Here is a 20,476-nt window from a genome sequence, read left to right as displayed (position 1 = left end):
AAGAAATGCTAAGCATTAATTTAAACATTGTTTTTAAATATCTAAGCAAAGAAAATCTAAATATATTCAAGTGGTCTATAACTAAACTATCATCTCAAGCTTTCATAAAGTTTTTATAAGCCATATGTAAAAGTGATGCAGTATGCAAGCATATACATTATGTTTTGTCTTAAAGCAGTTCTATCTACTGAGAAACAAAAACAGATTATGTGTTTACTTTATAAGTAACTTCTTAATATTCTAAAAATGTTAATGATTTACGTTTATTTAACAGCCTACTCACATAAGTTTACCTACCACGTAAGTTCCTAGAGTAACTAGGGGATTGTTTATATATTCCCCCTAAAAGGAAAACCTATGTATACCTCTATACAACTTTTATTCCATGAAAGTATAATCATAGAATTAAAGGATTTTAGAAGGTGTGGTACAGTATTTGAAAAAGCTTCAGAACCATTTTAAAATACCAATTCGATCATGTTGCTCTCCATTTGAAAACCTGAAATGGATCCTCATTGCCTACAAGATGCAAATAGTTTTGCGTGTCATATAAGAGGCTTCTCAGCCTTTGCCAGCAGGTTCATATTGCCTCAACTCTAGCCACTTTTCTCTAGATTAGGCCCCAATCACTAAACTTCTTTTGATTTTCCACCACAAGAACCCATTGACAGCTTAATAGCTTTCCAAATCTTGTTATACTTATTTCAATGTTGCTCAGCCCTAGCCATGTCTAACTTGAATTCATAGGCACCCTTCATGACCCCATTTCAATCAATTACATACTTTCTCTGTACAATTCACCTATACCTGCTGGACAAATCTTTGGTTATCTGATTGATATGTAACTCACTTATTAAATATTGTAGATACTTATCTCTATAAACATCTAGAATTTTGGCATATAATGATATCCATTATTTCTTATTATAATATTGAAATATTTTATTTCATCTTTGGAAATAAAACTGTAAAATATGTACATGAATTTTGTTTTCTTTATGGAATAGAGATGGAAAAGAGAAGATGTGGATTACAAAATGCAAACAATAAGAGATTCCTGAGGTTAACATTAACCCATATTAGACCAAAGAGATGCTGGGGTAAGTCAAAAGTACAATTTTGGCCAGGCGCGGTGGCTCACGCCTGTAATCCCAACACTTTGGGAGGCTGAGGTGGGCGGATCACCTCAGGTTGGGAGTTCGAGACCAGCCTGACCAACATGGAACAACCCTGTCTCTACTAAAAATACAAAATTAGCCGGGTGTGGTGGTGCATTCCTGTAATCCCAGCTACTCGGGAGGCTGAGGCAGGAAATTCGCTTGAACCAGGGAGGCAGAGGTTGTGGTGAGCTGAGATCGCCCCACTGCACTCCAGCCTGGGCAACAAGAGTGAAACTCCGTCTCAAAAAAAAAAAAACACACACAATTTCACATTTTTCTCAAAATATTTGACAATGTTCTTTTCACTTGTTTAAATACCAGAATATGCTTTAAGAGGTTATGATCAAAGGGCATTTGGGATAAAACATAGATTACATGGCTTTGTAAGATAGCAACAATTAACTGAACATTGGTAGTTTCTGTTTGTTAGCGCTCAAAAAAAAAGTACCATAGGAAAGGGGGTCCCAAAAGGGAACTGCAGATGACTGAAGGCCCTGAACTAAGGTATGCTATGGTAAGAGGCACTGTGGAAGAAAGGCAAAAGCCCCACTCTACTCCCAGCTATGTAGCCCTGGGTAAAAGTTACTTAGTCTCTCTGTAGGATGAGGCAAGTGGGAGAGAATAATTTCCTTATCCCTAAAGAAGTTGAACAAAAACAGGGTCCATTTAGGCTTAAAATTGTGCGTTTTTCTGAGGAGCAAGTCAATAGCTTTCCTTGGTTTCTCAAAGTGGTAAATGACACCAAAAAGGTTAGTCATCCTTGCATTAAAAGGTAATGTTTCCCAATCTTGTCAGGTGTATATATATATATATATATATACCTAGTGATATTAAAGCGGAAAAAGTATCGTTCAAGACATTACAGGTGCTACCTAACCAGAGCCAACACAGAATCAATAATGAACAGACGAGCGAATTTCTTCCCCATTTCTAAATAATCCAAAGATTAAAAAAAAATCACAAAGGAAATTTGAAAATACTTAAAGCTGAATGGCAATACTTATACGTGTTTATAAATTCAGATCATATAGACAAAAACATTGAGTGTAATCAATAATGCTTTACATTTGTGTAGATCATAAATGATACTTTCACAATCAATTATTCCTCATTTTTTAGGGCATATCCTAGAGGCTCCAATTTACAGATAATAAAACAATTACGAGAGTTATTGCCCAAGGACAAACATTTCTTAACCCTGCCAGTTTCCGGACTTGTAGGCCCATGCTCTTTCCAATGTTAACAAGCAGTACAAGCTTCCTTCCTGGGGGTTTACACGGTAAACCTGGCAGAGGGAAGTAAAAGATTTTTACCTCTTCTGTGTTTTCTTTCTGGAATGTACTCTGTCTCTGAATCATTGGCAGACAGAGTATATGAGCAAACAAAGGGAGATTTGAAATGGTTATCTAAGGTTACCATCTCATACCATACTTGTTGATCATTAAGTATGAGCCGAGTGAAGCAAAAACAGCTCTACAGGTTTAGCACACCTCTCCACAGTAGAGAATGAAAGGGAGATTATACATTGGGGCTCCTCCAGCAATAAATTGCTTCAACTTCTTCAGGAGGCTTATTAAGCTCAAACAAGCAGCAGAGAACTCCAAGTAGGAGAAACCTGATCTCCAATCCCCTTTTCCTAGACATCCACGTGGACACCAACATCTGATGGATTCAGGAATTCACCAAGCTCCAAGAAAAATACCCCCGCCCCCCAACCTCACCACTACCAATAAAGCCACCTAGTCCTGTCTGAGTCTCTTCTCTGCAAATGTTTTGGTATGCAAATACTCGTTCATTAATAAGAGGAAGCGGGAGAAAGAGTGGAGAGGAGTACCACGGGAAAGGGGGCCCCATAAGGGAACTGCAGAACCCAGAGAGCTGCACAGAGAAATAAGCGGCCGCGAGTTATCGGACATCACAAAGGAGCCAATCCCGAGCCGCGTGGAAGACCTTGGAAGATGGGCGGGCCTAACATGTCCAGGGCCCAGCGGCTGGCGCCAGACAAGCTGGCAGGGCGGGAACCGCGCGTTCCTTAGCAACCGCAACGGCCACGCCCACCGAACCTAGCACCCTCCATCCCCCACCCCGCAGCCAGCGCCCTGCTCCTCGGGAACGGGTCCTTCAGTGATCATCGTACCTACTGGGTTTCCTGGACTCCGGGTTTCTCTTGCAGAGCCTCCCTCCGCCCAGCCCGCCCAAGTGCCGCTCCCAGGGACGGAACGATCGTCTCCTAAACGCTTTAGGGCTCGCTAAGGAGGTGCGCCCGTTTTCATTCCCGGACCCCGAGCTTCCTGGGCAGGGTCTCCCCAATCCCCTCGCATTCGCCGGACACACACCTCAGCTCTGCCAAGGCAAGGGCCGACAAACTTCGTGTCCGGTGGGAAATGTTGCTGTCCACGGTCCTGTCACTCAGGGGCAGGGGCGGGACGAGCCAGCCGCACACCCCTACACTGAAATGGTGAGGCGGAAAAGAGGCGGGGCTATGCCTGCAGGGGCGGGACCAGGCCTCAGCCTGCTCTCGGATTGGTCGGCCTTTCTCCCGCCTCTACGCCGGTCCAGGACGCAAAGGCGCTGGACCTGAGGCCTTTCCCTCATTTTGATGCCACGCTGGAGTGCTAATACCTATCTCACGAGGTGACTGTAGAAATTAAAAACAAAGGCTGTGGCTTGTTTTGTAAATATAAAACGGAAAACTATGTTATTTTGATTACTGAACCCTCCCATCTCACACACACACACTCTCCAATTCACAGGATCATCCGTAAGAAGCATCCCTAAGTGGAAGGGTGCACTGTCTGTGTAAACAATGAATTCGTTGCACATTCAAACAGCAAAAAAGAAAAGAATCGTTTTATATTAACATTAACCAGAGATTAATAAATTTAGGAAAGACTGCAAAACATGACCTACAATTAAGATTTAGGAACCTCTGTTCAGGTACTCAATCTTCACATCTACAAAATGGGAATGAAATATTAAGATGTTAGTTATTTGAAAAGTATTCGAATATTGAATGCTTTATACATTATACTCATGTAATCCTTACAAAACCCACTAAAAGTATCCACAGCCTATGAACAATGAAACACAGGCTAAGAAAGACTAGATTTATTCAATCTAAGTGCCTGCAGTCATCATTTTTAATATTGTGGTAAACTAAATCTAAAATTCCTTCAAAAAATTATGCAACCTCTAGTTTAATTTTTATCTTGCTCACATAAAAGTCACCTTCCTCTAGGCCAGCCCCATCATATCTTTTTTCAAAAGCCCTTGAGAAAGAAAGTAGCATACAAAAAAAAAAAAAAACTGAGACAAGTATAAATAGACTAACCAGAAGGCTTTCTGAAATCTCACAGGATATTATGGCCAGGAATTGAATCCAAAATGTAATTTTATTTTCTGTCCTCCTAAATCATTTTCTGGTCTCCAGTTCCTCTCCCAGAAATAAAGGTAGAGTTAAATGAGATTATATTAATACACTTAACCAGATTACTTATGTGTGTGGCTTTAAAATAGTGAAACTCTTTTTCCTTCCATATTAAACCAAAACCCAGAAGAGTTTATCTTGTCTGATACGGTTGTAGTAAGAAAAAAGAAAAAAAAAAAAAGAGTACCTCTGGACAAGGGCCTTGAGATTCAATTAAAATGTTCATCATACTGTGATGCATTTGTTGGAATAAAAGAAACCCATTCCAATTACAAATAATTTTACACTCTTGACCTCCTGAATTTCCAAATTCTTCTGAAAGCTTGCTAAATGTGAATAACTCTCTATAAAACTTTCCTGATTTGTATGACTCAGAGTCCCCATTTTTTTTTAACCTTTTAAAAATATTTCTTTTGGTCAGGCACTGTGTCTCATGCCTATAATCCCAGCACTTTGGGAGGCCGAGGTGGACGGATTGCCTGAGGTCAGGAGTTCCAGACCAGCCTGGACAACATGGTGAAAACCCATCTCTAGTAAAAATACAAAAATTAGTCAGGCATGATGACGGGCACCTGTAATCCCAGCTACTCAGGAGGCTGAGGCAGGAGAATGGCTTGAGCCTGGGAGGCAGAAGTTGCAGTGAGCCGAGATTGCATCATTGCACTCCAACCTGGGCGACTGAGTGGGACTCCGTCTCAAAAAAAAGAAAAAGAAAAAAAGAAAAAAAAAATTGGTTTTAGACTAAAAAGAAAGTGTTATGATTATATATTAATAAGTATATAAATAAAGGCTGTAAGATTTAAATAAAAGTGGTGAATGTACTTGAGTCCATTTTCATTACATATTTAAAGATGTACAGGAAGTGCATTTGTTTGAATATTCTCACATATATAAGATATTATAATTTAAATAAATGTATTATATGCATGTACATGTGTAATCATTGAAATAAACACAGCTGTATACTACCCATATGTAGAGCTCCAGATGTTTGAAGCATGCACTCAAATTTCTGGAACTTTACACCTTGGTGTCTAGTTAAACATCCAGTAGAAAATATGTTCTAAATGCATAGGAATACATTTTATAACTGTATCTATTGTTTCAAAATAAGAATGGAACAGCAAATAATGAGTCTCCACCACTGCATTTCTTTTGTGAACCTATTTTTATGAGATGAGCTAGTCCCAGCTAATTGTTCTACAAACAGTTTGCTAATCTACAAAATGGGCACCAGCCAACTTACTCTGTATGAATTTAACTATTGTAAAGTTGTCTTTCAAGTGTTTTTCAAAATAATTAAAATCCTAAATATTTCTAATTAATACTCCCAAGTAGAACATAATTTCAAGGGTGTAGTGCCAGCTATTTCTTTTACAAATGATATGTAGATAAAAGAGATATATTGTAAATTTTGGAGTAGAAGAGTCTCATGCCATTCAAACCTCAATTATTTATTTTTTACCTCATGTCCTACTATAAACCTTGGAACATGTATAATTTGAAATCCTTCCCTAGGCCCAAATGTATATTACAAGAATTTATGAAGAACAAACATAATTTATACAATAAATAATTTTATCTTAGGAACACTGAACAAGAAGTAAATAGCTTAATGTAAAATTAAAACCTCCAGATGTATGTTATATGCTTATTTCTTTACCATATAAAGACATATACTATTGACTTACATTTCTAGCAAGTTGAAATATAAACTAGAATCTAATAATTGTGTGTGCTAAAACCTTTGTCCTAGATGAATATACATCTTGCTTGAAATTTGAAAAAAAAAATCTATTTGAATCATTTGCAAAAATTTGTTTTAGAAACATGAAGCTCAAATATCTTAACAAAATTATGATTCTATCAAAAGTGAATGATGCATATTACTTAATCTCATTCAGCAGTCCTTTGCCCTAAATTGTAAGACAAAATAATTACCCGACATGACTCTGAGTAGCTTGGATCGCTTAATAGATCAAATACACATATTGCTATTTCCTTTCAATCATCCTAGGACAATATCAGGGAGGCAGTTAGGGCGAATTTTGTTTAAAACACTTAAAGCAATGATTTCTTGTGTAAGTTCATTTAAGAAAGCCCTGTGATCCCCAAAGTCTATGCTTGAAAGGTTTGGTTTTAACTTATAGTACTGTATTTTAAACCACTTAATAAAAACTGGAAAATGGGTTTGCTTTTCTTACAGAAAAAATTCCGTTTGAAAACTCAGAAAAAGTAATAAAACATAAAAATATTTTCACTGACTTGTATATTATTTGAATTTAGAGTTACATAGCACTTATGTAGAATGAACTCCATGGAAAGGATGCAGGACAAGCAAGTTCAAAATTGAGGCTTAGGCTGGGTGTGTTCTTGGCTTTGACAGGAAAGAATTCAAAGGCTAGCTGATGGTGATAGCAATTCTTATTAAACTAAGAGTATACATCAGCAGTATAGGTACTGCTTGGCAGTGTGCTTGGAGTAGCAGCTCAGAGGCAGTTCTGCACTCATATGTACACTCACTTTTATATATGCAAATTAAGTGGTGGTTTATGCAGAAATTTCTAGGATGAGGATGATAACTTCCAGGTTGTAGGGTCATTGCCATGGAAAGGGGCAGTAACTTCTGGGTGTTGCCATGGCAATGGTAAACTCACATGGCACACGGGTGTGCATGCCTTGTGGGGAGGTGCTTCCCCCCGAAACTATTTTAGCTAGTCCTCAGATTGGTCCGCTTTCCAAGTACCGCACCTACAGAGTTTAGTGCAGCCTCCTACCTCAGAAAGCATGGACCTACATTAGAAAATGCATAGTTCAATGCTTGTTTGCCTTTTGAAGATTTGAATTCAAAATTGTTTCTGAAATCTAGAAAAATATTATCTCAAAATATTCTTCAGATATAAGAACTTATATAGATAATTATTTCATAAGTGAAAGAAAGATGGAGTCACATATGCAAACATATTGATATAATTTCAAATGTGTAACCGGCAGCCATTTCTCTCATTTTTTAAAAAATTACACTTTAAGTTCTGGGATATATGTGCAGAAAGTGCAGATTTGTTACATAGGTATACACATGCCATGATGGTTTGCTGCACCCATCAGCCCGTCATCTACATCAGGTATTTCTCTTAATGCTACCCCTCCCCTGGCCTCCCACCCCACCGACAGGCCCTGATGTGTGATGTTCCCCTGCCTGTGTCCATGTGTTCTCATTGTTCAACTCCCACTTATGAGGGAGAACATGTGATGTTTGGTTTTCTGTTCCTGTGTTAGTTTGCTGAGAATGCTTGTTTCCAGCTTCATCCATGTCCCTGTAAGGAACATGAACTCATCCTTTATTATGGCTGCATAGTATTCCATGGTGTATATGTGCCACATTTTCTTTATCCAGTCTATTATTGATGGGCACTTGGGTTGGTTCCAAGTCTTTGCTATTGTGAATAGTGCCGCAATAAACATACGTGGGCATGTGTCTTTATAGTAGCATGATTTATAATCCTTTGGGCATATACCCAGTAATGGGATTGCGGGTCAAATGGTATTTCTGGTTCTAGATCCTTGAGGAATCACCACACTGTCTTCCACAATGGCTGAACTAATTTATACTCCCACCAACCGTGTAAAAGTGTTCCTTTTGAAAAGTGTCTTCTTTTGAAAAGTGTCTGCTCATATCCTTCACCCACTTTTTGATGGGGTTGTTTTTTTCTTGTAAATTTGTTTAAGTTCCTTGTAGATTCTGGATATTAGCCCTTTGTCAGATGGATAGATTGAAAAAGTTTTCTCCCATTCTGTATGTTGCCTGTTTACTGTGATGACAATTTCTTTAGCTATATGGAAGCTCTTTAGTTTAAGTAGATCCCATTTGTCAATTTTGACTTTTGTTGCAACTGCTTTTGGAATTTTAGTTGTAAGGCTTTTCCCATGTTTATGTCCTAAATGATACTACCTAGGTTTTCTTCTAGGGATTTTATGGTTTTAGGTCTCATGTTTAAGTTTTTCATTCATCTTGAGTTAATATTTGTATCAGGTGTAAGGAAGGGGTCCAGTTTCAGTTTTCTGCATGTAGCTAGCCAGTTTTCCCAACACCATTTATTAAATAGGGAATCATTTTCCCATTGCTTGTTTTTGCCAGGTTTGTCAAAGATCAGGTGGTTGTAGATGTGTAGTGTTATTTGTGAGGCCTCTGTTCTGTTCCACTGGTCTATATATCAGTTTTGGTAGCAGTATCATGCCCTTTTGGTTACTGTAGTATAGATTGAAGTCAGGTAACACAATGCCCCCTCTTTGTTCTTTTTGCTTAGAATTGTCTTGGCTATATGGGCTCTTTTTTAGTTGCATATTTAGAATTGTGTTTTTGTGTTTCCAAGTATTTGACAGCTGTCTAACATCTTATGGTTATTGACTTTTAAATCCATTGTAGTTAGAAAATATACATTGTAAGATTTCAAACTTTTGAAAATTATTGACACTTATATTATAGCCCAGCATATGGTTTATCTTTATGACTGTTCTCAGTGTATTTGGAAAAAAAATATGTGTATTCTGAAATTGTGGAAGGCAGTATTCTCTAAATGTCTATTATAGTCTATATCCTTACGACAGTGTTTTTTTTTTTTCTTGCTTTTAAAAACATTTTATTTATTTATTTTATTTATTTATTTTACTTTAAGTTCTGGGATACATGTGCAGAATGTGCATATTTGTTACTTAGGTGTACACATGCCATGGTGATCCATACCAGTGTTTTTAAGTATATTCTATAACTTACTGAAAGAAAAGTGTTAAATCTCCAACTATGCTTGTTCATTTCTTTATATTTTCTTTTTTTAAAAAAAAATTTTTTTTAATTTTAGATTCCAGAATACATATGCAGGATGTGTGGGTTTGTTACACAGGTAAACATGTGCCATGGTGGTTTGCTGACCTATCAACTCATCCCTTAGATATTAAGCCCAGCATGCATTAGTTATTTATCCTGATGCTCTCCCTCTCCAAATCCTCCCCTAGCTGGTCCCTGTTTATGTTGTTCCCCTCCCCGTGTCCATGTATTCTCATTGTTCAGCTCCCACTTATAAGTGAGAATATTCGCTGTTTGGTTTTCTGTTCTTGAATTAGTTTGCTTAGGGTAATGGCTTCCAGCTCCATTCACGTTCCTGGAAAGGACATGATCTCATTCCTTTTTATGCCTGCATAGTATTCCATGGTGTATATGTACCACATTTTCTTTATCCAGTCTATCATTGATGGGCATTTGTGTTGATTCCATGTCTTTGCTATGGTGCATAGTGCTGCAATGAACATGTGCATGCACGTATCTTTACAATAGAATGATTTATATCCCTTTGGGTGTATACCAAGAAATGGAATTGCTGAGTAGAGTGGTAGTTCTGCTTCTAGGTCTTTAAGGAATTGCCACCTGTCTTCCACAATGGTTGAACTAATTTACATTTCCACCAACAGTGTACAAATGTTCCTATTTCTCCACAGCCTCACCAGCATCTGTTGTTTCTTGACTTTTTAATAATCGCCATTCTGACTGAGAGATTATATCTCATTATGTTTTTTATTTGCATTTATCTAATGATCAGTGATGTTGAACTTTTTTTCATATGTTTATTGGCCACACAGTTATCTCCTTTTGAGATGTCCCTGTTCATGTCTTTTGCCCATTTTTCAATGGGGTTGTTTTTCTCTTGTAAATTTGTTTAAGTTCCCTATAGATTCTAGATATTAGACCTTTGTCAGATGGATAGACTGCAAAAATTATCTCCCATTCTGTAGGCTGTCTTTTTACTCATGATAGTTTCTTTTGCTATGTAGAAGCTCTTTAGTTTAATTAGGTCTCATTTTTCAATTTTTGCTTTTGTTGCAATTCCTTTTGATGTTTTGTCATGAAATCTTGGCCCATGACTATGTCCTGAATGGTACTGCCTAGATTTTCTTCTAGGGTTTTTATAGTTTTGGGTTTTACATTTAAGTCTTTAATCCATCTTGAATTATTTTTTGTATGAGGTATAAGGTCGGGGTCCAGTTTCAGTTTTCTGCATATGGTTAGTCAGTTTTTCCAGCACTGTTTATTAAATAGGGAATCCTTTCCCCATTACTTGTTTTTTTCATGTTTGTCAAAAGTCAGATGGTTGTAGATGTGTGGTCTTATTTCTGAGTTCTCTATCTGTTCCATTGGTCTATGTGTCTATTTTTGTACCAGCACCATGCTGCTTTGGTTACTGTAGCCTTGTAGTATAGTTTAAAGTTACATACGCAAGGGAACAAGACAAGGATGCCCTCTCTCATCACTCCTGTTCAACATGGTATTGGAAGATATGGCCTGGACAATCAAGCAAAAGAAAGAAATAAAGGGTATTCAAATAGGAAGAGAGAAATCAAACTGTCTGTGTTTGCAGATGACATGATCCTATAGCTAGAAAACCCCATTGTCTCAACCCAAAAGCTTCTTAAGCTGATAAACAACTTCAGCAAAGTCTCAGGCTACAACATCAATGTGCAAAAATCACAGTTTTTATACCAACAATAGACAAGCAGAAAGCTAAATCATGAATGAAGTTCCATTCACAATTGCCAATTGCTACAAAGAGAATAAAATACCTAGACATACAGCTAACAAGGAATGTGAAGGACCTCTTCAAGGAGAACTACAAACCACTGCTCAAGGAAATCAGAGAGGACACAAACAAATGGAAAAACATTCCATGTTCATGAATAGTAAAAATCAGTATCCTGAAAATGGCCATATTGCTCAAAGTAATTTATAGATTCAATGCTATTCCCATTAAACTACCATTGACATTCTTCACAGAATTAGAAAAAACTCTTGTAAAGTTTATACCAACCAAAAAAGAGCTCATATAGTCAAGACAATCCTAAACAAAAAGAACAGAGCTAGAGGCATCAGGCTATCCAACTTCAAACTATATTTTCTTTAGTTGTGTTAATTCTTTCATTATATATTTTGAAGTTCTGTTATTAGGCTTATACACATCTAGAATTATTATGATTTATTGATGACTCAACTCTTTCATCATTATGAAATGTTGATCTTTTTATCTCTGGTTATACTTCGTCGTGAAGTCTATTTGCCTGATATTAGTAATCTTAGATTAGATGTATTATTTCTATTGTTTCTACTAGATCCATTTCCGTACCTTTACATTTAAGCTATCTGTGCTTTTATATTTCTATCTCTTGTATACAAAATATTGTTGAATTTGCATTTTTCCCAGTCTGACAATCTTTGATTTACTATAAAAAATATTTATTCAATTTCCATGTAATATAGGTATTAATATGGAGGGTATAAGTCCATCATTTTTCTATATATTTTTTATTTTTCATTTTTACTTTTCTCCTCCATTTATACTTTCCTGTTTTTATTTACTTTAGTCAAAAATGTTTAGACTTCCAGTTTGTGCTTCTAATGGTTCTTTAGCTATATTTGTTTTATTATTTTATTTGTGGTTATTCTAGAGTTAACAATTTGTATTCTTATGCTGAGAATCATCAATGTTGTATCCATTTAATATTACATTCTAAGAGTAATGCCCTATGCTCCGCCTTCACACCACCCCCAGTTTTCTCCCCAGCTCCAACTTTCTACTTGCTTTGGCATTATGCCATTTGGCATGGCCCCATCCAGGAGGGGAACAACACTATCCTTCACACGTGGGTCAAGAACACAGGAAAGTGAAGTAGAAGAGTGAATAAGGCCAATCCCACTAAGTAGAAGGCAAAGCAATGCTGAGCCCTTAACAAAAGCCACACCTTCCAGCTGAGTTTTACTGTGTTTCAAGATCTATCACTCAGCGCCGACTTCATGGTATGAGAACTGTACTGGCCCACAGCACCTGTGGTCAGAAGGTTCCCCTGTTTGTTTAATGATCTACTATTGCTGTCCTGAAATTTTTAATAATTTTATCTTTGAACTTATTTTTCGTAAATTCAGTCTAATGGGATAATGAAGCATGTGCATGAGCAGAAGAGATATTCACAGTAAGTTCTCTACCATTTCTTGTGATGTCACTTGCACATGGAGTTCATGATGCCTCATGAGCACAGAATTCTGATGGACCCGTCATAGGTGGGAGTTCAGCAAGACTCAAAGCAAATGCAAGGTAAGCCTGTTATCAAAGTCATTCACTTCCATTGAGTATTGGTAGAATGTGTGCATATCAAGAAGTGAAGTAAGAACAATTTTGAGTTGGTATTTTTTGCAGTTTCTACTGGTTTGGTAACAACAATATATATATGCATATATGAGCCATGAAATATGAACTATGCAATTTCAGTAATTCTGGATATCAGTAAATGTTCTTACATTTTCATTTAGAACTGCAATTGCACAAAATGAAGGTGAATAGTAACAATCACACTTATGATGAAAAATTTTAATTTCTCTACTTAGAGCAGCGTTAAATAGCAAATATAAAACACAATGATAAGTTGAGAGAGACTTTGGAAGAAAGCAATACAACATTTTCTATCTTATGCCTTTGATGGCACGTTTTACTTTTTTAAAAAATTTTTTTAAACAATGGGTCACACACTTTCATTTTGTCCTGGGCTGCACAAATTATTTAGCTTGCGCTGATATCATTTCACTACTAAAAGATATACAAGTCTGACTTTGGTGATCCAGCTTCTGCACAGTCAAGATTAGTAAGGATAAAATTTTTGGTGCAAAGTGGGAGTAAGGATAACATTTTTAGTGCAAAGTGGGAGAAGGAGGAGGAATAGCTCAGGAGGATGCCACCAACTTTGAGCCGCACAGTCATTCCGATCCAGTACATTCTGGTCCCCTATAGCACTCTGTTCTTTACTCAAAGAGGAGTTCAAATGACCACCACTGTATGTGAGTCTGGGATCCCTTATCTGAAACCGCACCACTTTGGTAGATTTACCTTGTGACATCACTAGCTTTGTGTAAATGCTTCCTCCGTATCCAGCTGCTGGCTGCAAACCTGCCCTGTGCAGACAACCAGTTTCTTCTGTCTGATCTGCTCAATAGCTCCAGATCAAGTGCTTGAAGGTCAAGTTACATTTCAGGCTGGCACCCCTGTGCCATCAACAGCAGCAACCTACATGGTTGTCACCTTGTCAACAGTCAGCTGGAGGCCACATCAGAGAAGTGGAGCTCTTTGGCTAGGAAAGCCTTAAACAGGCGTACTTCCCTGACAGCAAGGATGTACCCAGTAACAAACAGCACTTCTACATGTACCAGCTGCTGGACATCCTCAACTATGGGCTCAGCTTCCAGCTGCAGGGCCAGGAATTGTATACCATCCAATTGTGACAGCACGATGTCTTCAGGAATGGGTCTTGTACCTTATCCAACAACTCCCACCTCCAACCAATCCAACAGAAAATGAAGTCCAAGCTCTTCAGTCTAAATCTTTTTCAATGAGTTCATCTCATTCCAAAAGGGCCACACCAACACCGATCCACGATTTGTGACTCCCTTTTTTCAGGAGGGGTATCTTGACTGTAAGTCCTGAAAAAAGAAATTCATTATTCTATAGATGGTGTATGGAGACTCAAGCTTGGTTGTTGCTGAAGTTCTTCTCAGGAGAGGTTCTTAATTGACTGATAGTATCTAGATATAGATCTCAAAGACTGAATCATGAGGTGGAAAAGTTGAAGGCGCTCCATCACATCCTGCAATCTTATCAATTGCAGGCTGTAATGCAGGCTTTCCTGAGCCCAGCCTTGCTGCTGGTCAGTGGCCCTGACTCATTCACACACTTGACACACAAATACTGAAGCTGAAGAAAGCAACTAGCCCAGTCTCCCTAGAGGGCTTTGTAAATGGATGTGGAGTTTCCATGGTAATCATGGGCACCTTACCAGTTTTAGCCTTATGTCTTCTGCAGGGCCTTGCCTGGGACCAAGAATTGGATTTGAATCAAAAGGAGAAAGAAGACAGAAATCATTAGTTATTTTTTTCCACAGAAGTTGAGGAGAGAGCCGAAATACAACTTTGGTTTCAGGGTTCTATTCTCCTCTGAATCTGCTTCTACTGTCCTATTTCTGGCAGGCCTGGCTCTCAGGGATGCTCACCTTCTGCTCATGTTCCAAGGAACTCCCACAATCAAGGATACCTGGTTGCTTAAGGTGTATTGCCCTCAGGGGGCCTGCTCTCATGGCCTCCCCAGTTTCCACAGGCAGGAGGAGCCAGGGTTTGATTTTAGTCCCAGAGATACGCTGGCCTCATAGAACGAGATGGAAAGTATTCACTTCTCTTCGTTGTCTAGAAGAAGTTGTGTGAATTGCCAGTGTTACTTTCTTAATTTTTGTGTGAAAATATCCAAGGAAGCCACCAAAGCCTAGACTTTTTGTGGGAGGATCTTTAATACAAATCCAATTTTTAAAGCAGATGTGGGACTATTCAGACTCTCTACTTCTTTAGTGACCATTAGTAGTTTGTATACTGCAAAGAATTTGAACACATTATATACATTGGCAAATTTATTGAGATAAACTTGCTCATAATATTGCTTATATTCATTTTTATTTCTGTAGAACTGTGGCGACCTCACTTCTCATATTCCTGGTACTAGCAATTTGTCTTATTTTTCTGATCTCCTTGGCTAGAGCTTTAATTTTATTACCTTTCTTAAAGAACCAGTTTTTATTTTTATTTTTTCTATTGTTTTTCAGATTTTTATTTCATTGATTTCTATTTTTATCTTCATTTCCCTTTTCTGCTAACTTTGGATTTAATTTGCTCTTCTTGTTTTAATTACTTTAGGTAGAGATTGAAGCCATTTATTAGAAAATTTTCTATCTTTTCTAATATAGGAGAAAAATGATATAAATTCCTCTCTAATCCATACTTAAGCTTCATCCCATGAATTTTAACATTTTTAAATTTTCATTTATTTAAAAAAAACTTCTCATTTCATTTTGATTTCTGATATCACTAATGGGTTACTTAGAATATGTTATTTGCTTTCCCAATATTTGGAGATTATCTGGATAATTTCCTGTTAGTAATTTACTATTTAATTCTGTTGCGGTTAGAGAATATACTTTCTATGACTTTCATTACTTAAGATGTATAGAAACTTATTTTATTATATAGGTTTTCTTGGTAAATATTCCATGAACACTTGAAAAGAATGCACATTCTGCTTTACTTCAATAGCATTCTGTAAATTTCAGTTATGTCTAGTTGGTTAATAAAGTTGTCCATATTTTGTATATCTCTACTGATTATGTCTACTTGTTTTAATAATTACTTGAGAAAGGCATTTAACTCTCCTCCTATAATTTTGAATTTGTGCATTTCTTCTTGAAGTTTTATCAGTTTTCATGTATTTTAAAGCTTTGTTAGTATGTGCATATGTTATGTCCTCTAAGATTAACTGACTCCTTTATCATTATGAAATGACATTTTTCATCCCTGGTAATGTTCTTTGCTCTGAAATCTACTTTGTGTGATATTAATATAATCATGTCAGCTTTCTTTTGGTCAGTGTTAACATGGTTTTGTTTTCCAATCTTTTAACCAATTTGTGTCTTTATATTTTTAAGTGTTCTCTGTTTTGTAGACAACATGTAGTTGAGTCTTGTTTTTTAAAATCTAATTTGACAACATCTGACTTGTAATTGAGGTGTTAGACCATTTATGTTAATGTGATTGCTGATATAATTGGGTTTAAATGCACCATCTTGCTGTTTATTTTCTACACATTCAATCCCTTCTTTGTTCTCTTTTCTTTTGCTGCCTATTTTGGAATTATAGAATGCTTTTATGATTCTATTTAATTTCGTTTGCTGACATCATAACTGTAACTTTTTAATGTTTTTTGTGGCTTATAATATAACTGTTTAACTTACCACCATCTATCTTTAAGAAATATTATATTATTTCACATGCAGTTAAAGAAACTTGATGCAGTATATTTCTGTTTCTACAGTCTTTGTGCTATTGTCATGCATTTTATCTCTATATATATTATAAACCCAACAATACATGTGATTATTTTTGCTGTAACAATTCAACATTCTCTTAAAGAGATTTTTAAAATATGAAGAAATGTGTATTTACCCACATATTTACCATTTCCAGTGCTCCTTATTCCTTTGTGTAGATCCATGTTGCCATCTGGTATTATTTTCTCTTTACTTAAAAGACTCTCTTGAGCATTTCATATGATGTGTGCTTTCTGGTGATGAAGTCTTTCACCTTTTGTATGTCTAAATAAGTCTTTATGTTTCATTTATTTTTGAATGATATTGTTGCTGGTTATAGAATTCTAAGTTAACAGTTTTCATTTCAATACTTTAATGATGCTCACTACTTTAAAGGGACTTTAAATGCATATGCATTAGGCTACTTGGTATGTTCATATTTTTCTTTTTTTTTTTCTCCGTATATAATTTCAAAAAGATTTTATTGCTTCATAGCTATATATTCAAGTTCACTCAAATTTTCCAATATTAATTCCATCTAGTACATTTTTAATCAGACCTTTTCCCCTATGTTTAGAAGTTAATATTGGTACTTTTTAATACCGTCTATATCTTTCCTTAACAAACTTATCCTTTTCTCTACCCTCCTGATCATTGGGAAGATAGTTATAACTGCTTATCATCCTTTTCTACTAACTATATTATCTGTATTACTTCTTAGTCTATTACCATTGATTGAACTTTATTTTCATTATGTGGAGCATATTTTCCTATTTGTTTTCATACCTGGAAATTTTATTGAATGCTAGACATTTTTAATTTTACCTTGTTGGGTTCTAGATATTTTTGTGTGTTCCTACAAATCTTTCTTTTGAAGTACAATTGTCATGTAGAAACAATCTAATCCTTTTGAGATTTAAGTTTTGTTAGGCAGAAACTGAGCAGCATGTAGTCTCTGAATTTTGGCTTACTATTGACCTAATATACTTATGGTTGTTCTAGTCATGTTGTATTTCCAGTTTGGCTGGAATAAATACAAACTATTTCTGACCATGTGTTACTCTTACGGATTTTTCTCTCTGCTTTGTCCAGGTGATTCATTTCTCAAATGCAGATTATTTCCTCACATTCATTCACCAATCAGAACTCAGTTGAATTTTCAAGAGGAATACACTGTATCTATCCAGAGCTCTTACTCTGTAGTTGTCTCCTGTCTGACACATTTCCCTGTGAATTGTAGCTGCTTTGACTTTGCCAGACTCCCAACTACATCTTCTTAACTCAGGCACACCACCAAGCTCTACCTGGGTCTCCTCTCCACGTGCTGTGGCCTGGAAACTTTGGCTCTAATCACAGGCATTCATAGTCCTTATGCGTTTGTTAACTCTCCCTTCAGGATTTTTGTCCTGTGCTACTTGATGCCCAGTGCCTGAAAACCATTGTTTAATACATGTTGTCCAAATTTTTAGTGATTTCAGCTGAAGGTTAAATCCAATTTCTGTTAGTTCATCATGGCTGGGAGCAGAAGTTTTGAACTGCTCGATTTGTATTTGAAAATTATTTATCATAAATTCTGGAGTCTAGGAGGAAGTTTCATTTGTAACCAGAGGATTTGTATTGTCACTACAAGCATGTGACAGCAGTAAGAATAAAGACCACTTTAAACTTAATTGAAGTGTAAGGACCTCAAGTTTTGAACTGCAAACATTTAAAAACTTGCTTATGGGTACAATTTCTCAGGGATTTTTTTTTTCCTTTCTCTCCTCAGAGTCAGGGCAACCATAGTCCTTTGATGACTGGAATGAACATATTTATTTTTGTATTTTTGTTTCCTCCTTTTATTAAGGTTTCCAACTCAATGTTTGAGAGATTCTTACTATATTTTCCAACTTGAGTGAGCTCTGGTTATGAAAAGCACTGAAGGCTGTGAAAATCACTGAAGTTTTCAGCTGTGATATACACTCTCAGGACATAAGCAATTTTATTGTTCCTGCTGCTAGTGGAAATACAGCTGATCCAGTGAACACTTATTACATAACACACCACCATAAACCAGTGGTATAAAACAACAATAATTTTCTCATGTCAAAAATCTTGTGGGTCAAGAATTTGGACAGTATTCAGCAGAAAGTGTTTGTTCCACAATATCTGGGGTCTCAACTGGAACACCCTAAATGCTGGGGAATGACTGAAATGGCTGGCAGTTGGAATCACCTTCAAGCTTTTCTTCACAATTGTCTGCTACCTGGGTTATGATAAGATGAAAGCTTAGTTGTATTTAGGTGGAACTGTTGACAGGAGGACCTGTGTATAACCTCTCAGAGTGGTTTGGAATTCTCACAGCAATGTCAGGTCATGTTACAGAAGATCTGTAGGATGAAAGATACTGTTGTCACTCTCTTGGAAGATGCAATTTGCAATATCCTCTCAGATTTTTTCATATATATCTAGTGCTTTTAGTTGTTTTCACTGTGAAAAATTCCAGAATGCCAGAGGTCAATCTGAACATTTAAGCCTAAGCATATCACCAAATATGGAACTCTCAACTTTCATATATATTTTTGAATCAATTTTTCAGGTTCCACAAAAAATCTTAATGGAAATGGATGGGTATTGCAAAGACTTTTCTATTAACTTTTGAATTTTTTTTTTTTTTTTTTTTTTTTTTTTTTTTTTTTTGCAATCACAATTGTCCTTATTCTTGAACTGACATATTTTTTATATCTTATGAAAGTTTCACGGTTTTCTACATTCAGGTCATGTGTTTCTGTTTATTACTTAAGTATTATAGTTTTGTAGTTTTATTAATGGCAACTACTACATCCTACTATAATTTTTAATTGGTTACTAATGGTCCATCATTTGTGAAAAAGCTTGCATATTCATCTTGTATCTTCCCATTCAACTTACTTTAATTTCTTAGTTGTTTAAAAGTTTGTTTGCTGATTGTCATAAAATTTGAAATCATGTAGCAATAATGGTAGACTGTCTTGAAATTATATATGAAAGATAGAGTTACTTATTCCCTTTAACTGTATATAAGATTTTATTTTCATTATTTCATTAGTCGGACTTCTAGTATAATGTTGAAGAATAGCAACAATAGAGAGTATCTTCATCTCAATATCAACTCAAGTTAGAAAAATTTATGTCTTACCATTAGATCTGATGTTTACTTAAATTTCTGGTACTTTATTAAGTTAAGAACACTCTATTCTGGACTTCTTTTACTAAATGTCTTTATTACTGATGAGTATTTATTTCCAGTAAATGTTGTCACTACTCATTGAAATGAACAAATAATGTTTCATTGTTAGTAGATATTAATACATATTCTAATATGGGAATTTACTTTATCCAGAGAAATACTATTTGATTATTCCATTTTAAAATATGCTACTCAAATTTGACTTGTTAATACTTTATGTTTTTACATCTATTTTATAATTGGCATATTGGTGAGTGTGTGTGTGTGTGTGCATGTGCGGGCATGTGTGTGTGTTTTGGTGTCTGTTGAATAGACTAGCTTCATAAAATCAGTTAGGTAGCTTCACCTCATTTTAGTTGTTATGAAAATCTTTGTACAAGATGGGAAATTGTTTATTTTGTAAAGACTCATTATCTGGGTAAAAAGTATCTGGACCTGGTACTGCTTCAATTTCTTCTAGGGTTAAATGTTAAATTCAGTTATTCTACTCTCACATGAACAGATTTAGAAATGCATACTTTCCTAGAAGTGTATACATTTTATGTAGGTTTTATGTCGGTTTTAAAATTGATGGCATGTAATTACTCATTCTCTTACATTTTAAATGTTACTCAGTTCCATTGCCAATTTTGGGATTCATAATGTGTTTCTCCTTTACTTTTTTTCATGAGTGTATTTTCCAGTTTTTTTATTATTAATATCTCTAAAAAGTTAGCTTAGTTTTCTGTTAAATAACTTTAGAAATAT

At 36.0% G+C, this 20,476-nt stretch overlaps 1 protein-coding gene across 4 annotated transcripts in view; it reads right to left on the bottom strand.

The window, feature by feature from the left end:
- Nucleotides 1–3,589, bottom strand: part of TRIQK (triple QxxK/R motif containing) — a 70,015-nt gene extending 66,426 nt beyond the window's left edge. For 2 of the 4 annotated variants that reach the window (XM_050800611.1, XM_050800612.1), the window contains exon 1: nucleotides 3,497–3,589. The gene's annotated coding sequence lies outside the window, so the exon portion shown is untranslated. Of the gene's footprint in view, nucleotides 1–3,110; nucleotides 3,149–3,297 lie in introns of those variants that run through there. The other 2 variants (XM_050800613.1, XM_050800614.1) reach the window with 2 other exon arrangements.
- Nucleotides 3,590–20,476: the final 16,887 nt, after the last annotated feature.

This window comes from Macaca thibetana, chromosome 8, assembly GCF_024542745.1.
Source record: "Macaca thibetana thibetana isolate TM-01 chromosome 8, ASM2454274v1, whole genome shotgun sequence".
Taxonomy (NCBI): domain Eukaryota; kingdom Metazoa; phylum Chordata; class Mammalia; order Primates; family Cercopithecidae; genus Macaca; species Macaca thibetana.
The sequence above is the reverse complement of the archived record's forward strand: the minus strand, read 5'-3'. Positions and strand labels throughout refer to the sequence as shown.